A 12877-nucleotide genomic window follows, 5' to 3' on the forward strand; every position below is an offset into this window, starting at 1 on the left:
CGATGGAGGGGCAGGGGCATGCGGTGGGGGCTACTGGCATCTAGCTGGTAGAGGCTGGGATGCTACTAAACATTCTACAATGCGGAGGACGGACCCCCACAACAATGAATTATCTCACCCAAGAGGCCAAGGGTTCAGTAACCTTGCAGCAGACTGAGGTTTTTACACATATTTAACCTTCAAAATAACCCTATGAGACATATACTCTACATGTCTCTGCTTTACAGACAAGAACATTTGGGCTTAAAGGAGTTCAAATTGTTTTGGCCTTTGAACATTTTCAGGTTTCTTTTCTGAGATCTGTTTGGTCCTGTGATAACTGCAGAAAATGTAGGTTTGTTCAGTTGCTGGGAATTGGCTCCCTCATGCACCAGCATGGAAGTTTTCCAGCTCCAGCTGACCCAACCCCTATCCTATTCTGGGATGAGACAGGCTGACAGCTGGTGACCAGAGCAGGGGGAAGAACATATTATATAATGTCTACAAAAGTCATGAAAAGTTGACTTAACTGCAATGATAAGCAACCAGTAAGATAGAGAATGAGAATCTGCAGTGATTTAAAAATACATTTTCAAGCATGGTATCCAGACTGTCCCCCGACATCCCTGGGGCTCTACTCCTAACCTCTGATAGTGGCATGGCCTGTGTTATTGAGGAAACAGAGGCCCCGGTGCCACAACACTGAGACAAGAGAGGCTGTCTCGCTACTACAACCTTACACGGGATTAGGTCATGGAATTCCAAGAGTGTTGGGTCCTTTGGAAGACAACTTCTGCTTTTCTTTTTCTTTCTTTCTTTCTTTTTTTTCCTTTTTGATAAATGCCAAGCTCCTTGTCAAAACATTTATGACTAGAGGCAGAGAAATCTGACGTTCTCTTTTGAATCAGTTCTTTGCCTCTGGCTTGGGTGTTCTGACCACTTCTCCTCCATTTTCTTTCCTCCTTTCCATTTTTCCAACTTTTTCTCAGTTCTCTCTAGTTCCATCTTTTCCTCTCTCTTTATAGTATTTCTCACAGCCTGTGTAAAATGCAGAACAATGGAATGGAGAAGAGTTGCCTAAATAATTAGACTGACTATCCAACGGGCAGATTTTATGGTCAGGTCAATGAGGGCAAAGATCCTCTTTTGTGCAGTTAGGAGGCACACACTTTGAAGACTTTTTTTTTTTAAAGATTTTATTTATTTATTTGAGAGAGAGAGAGAGAGAGATAGCGAGAGAGCAGAAGCAGCAGGGAGAGAAAGAAGCAAGCTCCCCGCTGAGCAGGGAGCCTGACTCAGGGCTCAGTCCCAGGACCCTGGGATCATGACCTGAGCTGAAGGCAGACGCTTAACTGACTAAGCCACCCGGGCGCCCCTGAAGACTTTTCTGAAAATGAATGAAAACCCTCTGAAAGTCTTTAAACTGTAAACTGGTAACAATAGGATACAAATCCAAATAATTTTTTCCCCTCATGATTTTCAAAAACTTTCTGCCATAACCAGCTGTCTGCTTTGTCCCATCACTGATACACATTTCAATATTACCATTGTTGTTTAAGTTGACTGAATTCAATGGAACCCAAAATATAAGTCAATTTAACAAACATTTGATAAACTCGTATTATGGACCAAGATGAGTATGATGGAACTGACCCCTGCGCTGGTGGAACTTGGTGGAAAAAATGAATAAATAATATACCCAATTGTCATATAGGTAGATGTATGAGTTATCTAGTACTGCATAACAAATTACCCCAAGACCTAGTGGCTTGATATAATACACAGTTATCACTGCACAATTTCTGTAAGTCAGGAGTATGTGCATGGCTTAGCTGGATCCTTTGCTTCAGGTTTTCTTATAAAGAATAAAAAGTGTTGGTTTAGGGTCTCTGGTTCTAACTGAAGCCTCAACTACAGGAAGATTCATTTCTTAGCTCACCCATAGGGTTGTTGGAAAGATTCAGCTCCTTGATGGTTCCTTAAAGGTCTCAATTTCTCACCAGCTATGGGCTAAAGGCCGCCCTTAGTTCCTTGCCACACGAGCCGCTCCAACATGGCAGCTTGCCATCAAACTATCCAAGTTGAGAAGGCAGTAGACAAAACCAAAGTTACCATCTTATATAAACTCATTTTAGAAATGACAGCTCATCCCTTTTGTGTATTCAGTTGATTAAAAGTGAGTCATTAGGTCTAGCCCACACTCAAAAAGAGAGGATTACACAAGGACCTGAATACCAGCGAGGCAATCATGGAGCTATGTCAGAAGCTGCCTACCACATAAAGGTTAAGAGATTGTTAAAGAGAGGCTCAAAGAAGCTGTGATCCTGTCAAAGCAGGGAGTGGTGGAAGGAACCTTATCTCTAAAAGGAGGTATATTCCAGGGCACCTGGGTGGCTCAGTTGGTTGAGTGTCCAACTCTTGATTTCGGCTCAGGTCATGATCTCAGGTTCATAAGATCAAGCCCCATGTTGGTCTCCACACTCAGCAGGGAGTCGGCTGAGACTCTGCCCCTCCCCCTGCTCATGCACATGCTCTTTCTCTCTCTAAAATAAATAAATAAATTTTTAAAAAATAAAAGGAGGTAGTTTCTGACTATGCTGGACTGCACTAGGTTTTGGCATCTACCCAGCGATTTGTGGAATAATCCTAGACCTGCAAAATTTGTGACTGGAGCCTTGGTAGCTAACCACTTAAGGCGTTATGTCCCTAATCATGAAGAAACATAGAACCACCAGGGTCTCCAAAGCCCCATTTATGGTTGTTCTGTTCAATATGTCTCAAGGAAATTTTCCTAGTCACTTGCTCATTTAGTGGTTTACTTATTCACTTATTTATATATCAGTTAGTGCTAGATAATGAAACTCAAAAATGAATTACCTTGGAGGGACTAGATAATGGGACCGAGAAGTGAATAAGATTTACTTTTGAGGGCCTCTCCTCAGGCCTCAGTCTACACAAAGTTTCAGCAAACTACATCCTGTGGGTCAAATCTGCCTCTCCCTCATCTGTTTGTGTATAGCTCATGAGATAAAAAGGGCTTATACATTTTTTAATGTTTGAAAGAACAAACGACAGAAGAATAATATTTTGTGACACATGAAAATGGTATGAAATTCAAATTGCAGTGCCTATAAAGCTTTATTGGGACACAACCATGCCCATTTATTGACATACTGTTTATGGCTGCTTTTGCAGAGTTGAGACCACATGATTCACAAAGCCTAAAATATTTACTGTCTAGCCCTTGAAGAGGAAGTCTGTCCCCTCTGGTCTGGAGAAAGATGGACATGCAAACAAATAATTACTGTGTTGTGATATGTGATATTCTAGATGTACATACCGGGGTCATCAGGAGCACACAGGCATGAGTTCTGTTCATAATTGCTTCAGGGTTGGTGATGAATGCCTTCGTGAAGGTCTCCTTGAGGATAAGAGAGGGTTCTCCTGAAATAGGAGGTGTTAGAAAATTACTCATGGCGTTTGTTAGAGATAGTTGAGGAAGACTTTACTCAAGAGAGACTGCTGCAATGAGGATTTTGTAGCAAGAGAGGAAGTGGACCCAACTCTGAATACAACAAGGGTTAGTGGAGGTTTGTAGCCAAGGATCAAGGTGGGGTCCTTTGGTGGAGAATTACTAGGAGGAAATATCAAGATTGGGGGGATTCTGGCTAAACCAACACAACAGGATTTTTGCTGAAAGCTGGCCAGGGTGATAAGATATCCAGGGTGCAGGGTGAGGAATTTGATCAGATATCAAGGGTGGGAGATTTCTGCAAAACTGATCCAGCAGGATTCCTGCTGGAACTAGACGGAATGATCCAAGGACAGAGCTCAAGGTTTGGGGCCTGGTCAGAAAAAAGGAGCCAGAAGAGTCTGACTCAAGTTTGGTCAAAGGAGAGAATCTTTGAGTGTCTGTCAGAAGAGAAAAGAGAGAAAAGACAGTCTCTTTCAAGGATCCTTAAATTGGTGACCATGGACTCCTGGGGGGGGTAAGGTACCCCTGAAATTGTTTGCCAAACCTGTGTTTATCTGCATTTATGTGCGTTTCTTCCCCACTAGGGAGAGGGTCTGCTTCTTACAACGGGTTTTCAACTGTTTAGGAATCACTATTGGGGCAGACATGACAGACGGTGCAAAGCCAGAGATATGTAAGAGAGAATAATGCACTTTGAGGGGCCAACAGTGAGAGTACAAAATAGGTTTCTGTGGGGTGCAGACGGAAATAAGGCTAACCACGTGACACTCACCGTTGGAGGGATAACGCAGGACTTGGATGAGCAGAGGTCTGAGGCTGACTCAGGGTCAGTCTAAAGGACTGACCCAAACTACGTTAAACAGACTTAGCCTTCGCTCTCAAGTGGCCACTCCATCGAAAGCAGCTGATGGATAGGCAGGAAGAACTCAGCCACCTACGGAGAGGCTGTGGGTTGGCAGTTGACTATGGTAACCCTGGAGAAGTTGGCCAGATGTCCAACTCTTTAATCAATCCTTGATCAAACCCCATCTCCTCTTCCCCTCCAGACCAAAACAACATTGACTAAACCTGCCTGTGGCCCTGAGAAAGTCTGGCCAAACAGCAAGACGCAGGCACAAGACCCAGCTGCCCCTTCAAGAGGGAAGTTCTTTCTATGTGACGGTGCCGGGAGCACACAGAACAACAGAGAACTCTCCAGTCCTGGCAGGGAGAGTTCCTCAGACCGAGGGATGGAGGCTCTGGACCTGAGGTGTGTGGGGAGGAGGTAATGGTTTTCACTGAATTCCTTTTTATATTTTATTTAGATTAAGTTCTGCTCAGCGGGGTGATTTCTTAATTAGAGCCGCCCAGCCAGGCAGACCTCCAGTTCAGACCCCTGCGCTGCCTTCTAAAGTTTCATGAGGGACCCTGTCCTGCCTTATTTCCTGAGTTCTAATATTTGAATAGTGTGCAGTGGATTTCAATGGGAGGAAAGACATGTAATTTAATCATCTTTATTAGATTTTGCCTGTGGATGGGGAGAGGGGAAGGAAGGAGGAGGGACGTGTGTCCTCTCTTTGTTAATTTTTTTTTTCTTTTTCTCTACCTTTCTTCCACTGGTCAGAGAAGGAGGAGACTCAAGGGCTGTTTCTTTTTCCTTCATTTTTCAAACAAAGAAGCTTCACGAGAACATTAAGACTGGAAGAGAATTGTGTTCATTGCAGGACTTTTCAAGAATCGGTGGAGAGATTTATGCAAACAAATTATTCAGTTCTTCCTTTGGTGACCTTGGTCCTAAGAGTGAATGTGATGATCCTATGGCTTTTTGCCCCTTCCTCAGTACAGAAGCTACAGACTGTGCTCAGCAAGACCTCACCAAATGGAGGAAAATTAAAGAGAGAAATGGTCCATGGTGTATTCTTACCCGCCATAAATTGGCGTCATTTTGGCCACCATCCAGGGGAGAGAAACCAGCCTATAGAAACAGAGAAAGAAGATCAGAAGCTGATGTAAGGAAGGGAGGTTTGTCAAGTTGCTGTCCTCAGGATGGGAGAGCCAGACTGAGCAGGAGTTAACAGCAGCGAATAGTCAGCAGGGGTCTTTTAGAGGAAATAAATCTACTGGAGTTTCCCAACAAAGACAGAATTCAGCATAGCACATCAAAAAGAAAAAGGAAAGAAAGAAAGAAAGGAAGGAAGGAAGGAAGGAAGAGAAAGAAAAGGAAAGGAAAAGAAAAGAAAGAAAGAGTCATGTCCAGAACTGTCCCAATTGTCCTGCTCAATGCAAACACACACACATACACACACACATGCACGCACACACATGCACGCGCGCACACACACACGCACGCACACACACACGCACACGTACACACACGCACACACACACGCACGCACACACACACCCTGTAGCCTGTAAGCCTCCCTCATGCCCCTATCCTGTTGATCTTTCTTCACTTAAAAATTATCGGCAAAGAATTTGTTCATTTGGGAGAATTCCAGGCACTACATTTATGTTCAGCTCAAATGAAATGGGATCCAGACTCTTCCAACTGTGCTGTTCCGCAGATAAAACACAAAGGCAGGACCTCATTATCTGGAGACATGGTCCTTTCTTTTTCCTCTTGCCTTTGTTTCTAAGCAATTTTAGGCTTGTTTGGAAAGTCTCATAACAGGGGCAGAGTATTTTTCACCACCTCTATTTCAGGAGGGTTTTTAGTTAAGAGTAATGAATTTACCTCTAAACAGATGGAAGAATTTTACTAAAGCTAGAAACGACACTTTTACTAATATCCCCGATAGGCTGATCTTGATCCTCTCATTGTTAAAAAATGCTCGGTCTATGAGAGTCTTATTTATGTGCCCAATGTCTTTATTAAATCATGAAATTAACACAGAAAAAATCCTATTACAGTGAGTTTCTGTGTATGATCAAAAGTTGTCCATGGTCCTGCTGATAGCCCACTTATTCCAAAATTTAAAAAGGTGAAATCCCAGTAGAGCCCAGCGCTTGGCCAAGTTTTTAAAAATTCATTGTAAAATGGCCAGAGGGGTTACTAGGCCCCAGCCAAGAAAAGGCCTAAGTTTTATCAAGACAGGAGTCCCTAACAAAAAGAAAACTGTGAAAAATAGGCCTCCCATTCACCCATACAAATGAACTCTTGGCAACATTGTAATATGATTTGACCGGTAGAGGTCAAAACACAACAAGTCTCTGATATCCACTTTGATTTAAAAAAAAAACCTAAGTGGCAAATTCAAAGACAAACTGCACGAGTGAATCCAGGGTTGTGGGATGTGAAAAGAGTTTCAAAAGTCGAGAGAAGCAGTCTGGTATGTTGGTATATTGGATCTTGAAATTGACCTAAAAAAAGTGTGTTTTTGAGTGCAAAACTAGTACATGTTCATCACAGGAGAAAAAATTCACTCATAACCCTCCCACTGAGAAAGTACATTTGTTTCAGATTTCCAGACTTGATTCTTGCCTTTATGTGGATGTGAGCGTTAAAGGCTCTGTGTTAGGGCCTAGTCTAGAGGCGCAGGACCTGATGGACATTAGGGGAACCTAAAAAGAGAAGAAGAGAATAGGAGATCCAACTCAGGGTCCAAGGTCTATGGCCTGTCAAGGGGACTTGGAAGGCTAGGTTAACCGAGTAAGGGAAGGCAGCAGGAGGTCCAGATGAAGCAGGAGACACGGTAGGTAGGACCATGCTTGATGGAAGATCCTGGGTAGAACCAAGAGGTAGCAAACGAGATGGGACAGATGTGGCTGTATCTGCATGCAAAGGGCTTGGCCCTGGAGATGCACTTCAAATCCTCTAGCCTTTCAAAGATTTTTAACCCAAATTACTTTTCTTGCTTATTCCAGATGCCTTAGTATCTCATATTATTACTAAGGACCTGCCATGTTAAAAGTAAACATTTGGGAAGCAAGGGTGATTTTTCTCTTTTCTTTTAATTGCAATTGTGATGTGCTCATGGCCTGACATTACGTGAGGTCTGGCTTAGATTAGCCCCAGGCTGAGAGATCCCTGCTAATTTAGTGGCTGAAATTACGCCTGCCTCTAACCATGGTCTGCTTTTTGTGGGACATGCCCTTGGAGTTGTTTTTCTCCAAAAGAAGCAGTGGTTCTGCTGGGCCTCTATACGTCGTTCCCCGTTGGTGAGACAACTGGTCAGGATTAGGGGTATGATCTGTGACCCTGAAATAGAGGGAAATTAATTGGCAATGAGGGGGCTGATTCCATGAAAACCATGAGCACCTTAAGTCCTCTCATAAAAGACCCCAACTGCCACAGGTGTGCACCTGCCTTCCAGCCATCACGATTCTTCCAATAAAAGAAGCACAAAGGAACAAAATAGAAACGTTTTCTAAGTAGCAGTGCCTTTGCTTGGGGTCTCACCCAGCCACAGGCTGCAGGTAGGGGCGTGCACGTCACTGAGACTTGAGCCCTTGCTTCCCATCTGCAGAGGTTGGCAAAGGGGAAGCAACTTGCGTAATTGAGAGCTGGCGGAAAGGGTGAGTGTGTGTGTGTGTATGGCGGGGGGCGGGAAATCTCCCCTCCTGCTGTATTAATAAACTGCAGAAGCTCCAAGTTTAGGGTTTACACAGTTTGACTCCAGGGGAAACTAGAGAGACTGCACATTAAAAGAAATTTTTAAAGCCAGTTTAAAAATATAAATTAAAGAGCACTTTCCCCCCCTAGCACCCCCAAATATTATTTATTAGCAGAAAGAAGTGTATGCCACGTGCTATCTTTGAAGCCACCTTCACGCTTCTCAATTCACAAATGATCCCAAGGAAAGCAACTGCTTGAATCTGTGCGTTTGGGGGCGGTGGGGGATGGAGACTGAAGCGTTGAAAGCTCACTAAAACTCAGCTCCATCTTGTTCTTCCTGCGATGAGGAATTTGGCTGTGAAGCCACAGGAGGCTGGGGGGCTAGAGGCTGAGAGCAGGAAGAGGAGGAAGTGAGCCCCCGGGGGTGGTGCCTGGGGAGTGGGGCCTCCGGGCCAGTCACCAAGTCCTTCGCTGGGGGCAGGTGGAAGTCTCCAGGGTCAGCACCGGGCAACCTGTGAAGGCAAGGGAGGAAAGAGACTTCTGGAAGTCTCCCGCTGTCCCTCCTGCCTGCTTCCCTCCTTTTCCTGGTGGTTGATTTGCAAGGAGCAGCGGAAGGAAGGATGTATCAAACCTGAAGAAGAAAGAACCCCTACCATTTGCCCCCGTGACACAAGCTCCGAACCGCGGCAACACTGTGGCAGTGGTATGTTGTAGATTAGCCACAGCACGGGCAGGAGGCAAATCAGGGCTGGCTGTTTTCTTTAGCCCCGAGAGCCGAGTGTAGGGCCAGGCTCCATATCAAAGGAAAAGGGGATCCAGTCTGTGCAATCTCCCATCAGGTCCTGGACTGGGGGTGGGGGTGGGTCCAAGTCCCAAAAGATGTCGGTCAAACACCAGCTGAACTTCTAGACCTCATCTCTGTGGCCTTTTGAATGTGCGAGGAAAAATGCAGTCACAATCCATCTGGTTCAATTAGCACAGCGCTGGCTGAGCCGCTGAGAGAACAGCAGGTTATCTGCAGGCCTTCAAGTGTAACTTTTTTTTTTTTAAGATTTTTATTTACTTGAGAGAGAGAGAGAGAGAGAGCAGGGGGAGGGGCGGAGGGAGAGGGAGAAGCAGACTCCCTGCTGAGCTGGGAGCCTGATGCAGGACTCGATCCCAGGACCCGTAGATCTTGACCTGAGCCAAAGGCAGGTGCTTCACTGACTGAGCCACCCAGGTGCCCCTCTTTTGTTTTATTCTCCTTGTTTTCTATCCACATGGAATTCCCTCTAGGGGACTGGGGTGGTCTTGACTCGCATGAAAATGGATTCCCCCTGAACACAGGATAAGGGCACGGAGTGGGGGATGCTCAGAGCCAGCTCCAGAACGTTTTTGGGGGAGGGGGGCATAACTACAGGCCTCCACACTTGCACATAATCAAGGGACACCTGGTAACATCAGTGACTGCGTCTTTCTTAATGTCCAGCCCCTTCATCCACCGGAGCAGACCTTAGAGGGCAGAACACAGCTTGATCCTGAGCTGTCAGGTGGAGGAAGAGAAGCCGATGGTGGGGGTGGGGTGGGGTGGGTGATTTGCCCTCAATTGTTTAGGGTGAAAAGGAATCACTTTGTGGTGGGACAGCAGGGAAAGGCGGGTGAGAGAATGTGCTGGAATCGGCCGTTTCTCACGTCTGTCCCATTCCCTGCTGAGAACACTTTCTCCAGACCCCAGATCTCACAGGAGAGGAAATAAGACTGTGATCCGGCATCCTAGAGCCTCCGTATTTTTCTAGTCTTTCCATGTCTGCCGGGTCCCCTGAAGCTGTTACTATTGTAACTATCACAGGTTTCCCTTATAGCTGCAACTTTCCTGGGGAAGAACTATCCTCTGTCCCATCACTCAATGAACAAACATTGCCCACACAGACGTTGAGTGGACTAAGGCTGGACACTGTCTTTCCAAGGTCTATTTCCCTAAATCCCGCCCCCTGACCCCCAAGGCCTTGCCAAGCTTTTGAGAGAACTTCTTTGAGAAAGGATGAGCTAGGCTCACACCTATTGGAAGAAACTCCCCCTTGCATTTCCATTCTTCCCGAGCTAGAGGTCATGACAGGCTTCTGTGGAGCCACTTGGGATGGCCGAGGCTCCTCAGGGGGATGGAGGATGTGAATTTTGAAAATAATAGTAGAGACAGCTTGGGTGAAGACAGCTCTTCACTGTTCCCAGGGGGCTTTTGAGGTGGGAGAGTTCCCCTGAGAAAGGGCCAGGCGTGAGCTCAAAGCCATGATTCCCCCCTCGCTGGGCCCTATGCTTAGTGCCAGGGCTGAAATTGTCCCAGACAAGCATCCTGGTGACTCGGCAGCCCCATGGTGCTTGTGAAGTTCTGGACACATGCCACGCCTCACTCACAACTTAGCAAGCACTTCTATTTGCAATATCCTTGACACACACGGCCAAGCGATCAGACTGCCACCATGACATCTGGGGACAGCACGGAAATCCTCCTCACTGGGCTCGGACTCCTTGTTAATTGCTACCTCGTGTGGCCGTTTGCTCACAAAGCAAAACCAGCAAAATGAAAAAATTCATTTGAAAAGTCAGAAGAATGACGATAGTAGGCATTGAGCCTGGCTTCAGGAGTTTGGGTTATTTCTGTCCTTGTGGGTGTTTCCTTGGACCGACAATCCGCATCAGAAGCTGCAAATAAACAAAAAACCCAAATGGCAAAACCACAATGGTTCTCAAGTTTTGATCCTTGTGCCTTTTGCCATCAGAAGTCATGAGATCCGCAATTATGGGACCCAGAACCGGGTTAATCTTTGAAGGACAAATTAGAGCACGTTAGGTTTTCTAGGGCTGTTTCAGATCTAAATATCTTCATCAGTGATATATGATCTCCTGTGATTATTTATTTAATTTTACTTGTTTGTTTGTTTTTTTTTTTTTTAAGACAGCTTTTAGTGTCAGCCTTCACGAACGATGGCTTGATACCTCTACAGCATCAGCCCAGCCTTTGGCTTCTGCCCCAACCAAAGCGTGATGACCAGGAATGTGACATGTCCCCAGCTGCCCCCACCCCAGACATGCTGCTCCCTCCATTATTACGAGGGCTCTGGGGGGCGGGGTGTGGAGAATCAGCAAACCTGACTGGTTCAAATGGATTTCCATTCTTCACGTTCAAGCATTTTGGGTTTGAGGAAACCCCAAACATTCTGAGCCCTGGGCGCTTTTTCCATTAATCTTTTAAACTGATGTGTATGTCAAGGGAAATTTAATACGTAGGTTTCTGATTCATTTACACTTAACTCATCAAAATATTGTTCTGTAAAGAGGCATTTGGTGTCCAAGAAATCTTAAGAGCCTTTTTATAAGCTTTTAAACTTCTTTTAAACGTTAAGAAACAGAAGTTGCAGTCTCCCCAATGTAAACAAGAATGAATCCCTGGTGGCGGGGGAGGGAAGAGGAGAGGGTAAGGGGAGGCAGAAGGGGGCTACCCAGGCACACTGACCTCAGTCCCTGAGGGACACCAGCCCAGGACCCTGTGCTTTGCAGCCCCCTCCTGGGGCTCCGTACCTCACCCACAACCAGGGTAACAACTGCTTCTACCTTTTTGAATTCTGAAGGCAAGGGCCAACTCTTTTAGGGGTCCTGCTGTTGGCAGAGAAAGCTCCCAAGTGTTCTCCACAGAAGAAGGATACAGACTCCAAGATTTTACTTCCAGGCAAGACCCTTTTTTTTTTTTCCTTTCAAAGAAAGTGCTCATAATGTGTCCTTTCATTTATAATTTTATGAACGTCTCAATTGAACATGTAAAGAAAGTGGAAAAATTCTAAGTTGCCACGGATGTTTGGCATTTTTCCTCACTCTACTAAAATCTCCTTTCTCCCCCAAGTGAAATGGTTTCAGAGAGTCCCATAAAAAGGGGGAGAGGACAGTGAGGGCGGCCGTCTGGAATCAGAGTCTTCGGGAAATACATTTGTACTTTAATTGTCTGAGTATGATCTGGTTAGGTTTTCACCCTATTTCCCTTGGCTTTCTGTGTTAAAAACAAACAGCACATTTCATAATGCCTCTAACTTCCGTAAACGGGCACTCATGTATTTTATCTTGTTTTACCAACAGATCTACAAAGTGCTAAGTGTTGTAGAATCCAGCATCTCTTGTATAGGTTTATTTGTCTGTTGCATATTGTTTTTATTTTTCCATTTTTCTAAAAAACGTGGAAAAAACTCGAGAATAAAAGAAATCCTCAGTGATAAAAATTTTGTTCTGTTTCTGGATTTTTTTTTTTAATCTTCACAGTTCCTAGGAAATACAGAAAGCATTTGTATTCAGAAAATAAACCAAGGAAAAACATGAGACAGCACTTCTCTTGAGATTTATCAAATATATTAAGTGCAGGCTTTTTTTCTTGGTATCAACAGTATCGGTGTTTCTCCTGCCTTGTTTTAAACAGATTCAGGCCCTCTAAAAACCGATGTTTTACTCACATCGAGATATATTTCCTTTGATTCTCTGATGGGACCTCAGGTGCAGAGACCCAGATCACGCATATGCTGTAGGAGTTGGTGGTATTGGAGCTAGTCAAGAAATAGGGGAGGATAGAGCCTAAGCCAGGCAAAACCCTTGTCAAATGAGTGCAGGGCTGATGTGTTTTGGGAATGCCACGTCTTACTTGTGGCTCCAAGGCCAATGTAGATTATCTGTGCTCATCCTTTGCAAGGACCTTCCTAATAGAACCTTTTGAGACGTGTGTTTCATAACCTGATCAAATGCCCGTTGCTGTACTTCCAGCATCGTGGGTAAGGAATGCCTGACACTTTTGTATTGTCTGATGGAGATGTGGATAGTCTTGCGGAAATCGGATTTAGAAATTCTTCCAGGAGTTCCAAAAGGAACATGAA

Source organism: Callorhinus ursinus, unplaced genomic scaffold (genome assembly GCF_003265705.2).
Source record: "Callorhinus ursinus isolate GAN/ISIS: 27379988/994484 unplaced genomic scaffold, GSC_fseal_2.0 scaffold50, whole genome shotgun sequence".
In the NCBI taxonomy this organism is placed as follows: Eukaryota; Metazoa; Chordata; class Mammalia; order Carnivora; family Otariidae; genus Callorhinus; species Callorhinus ursinus.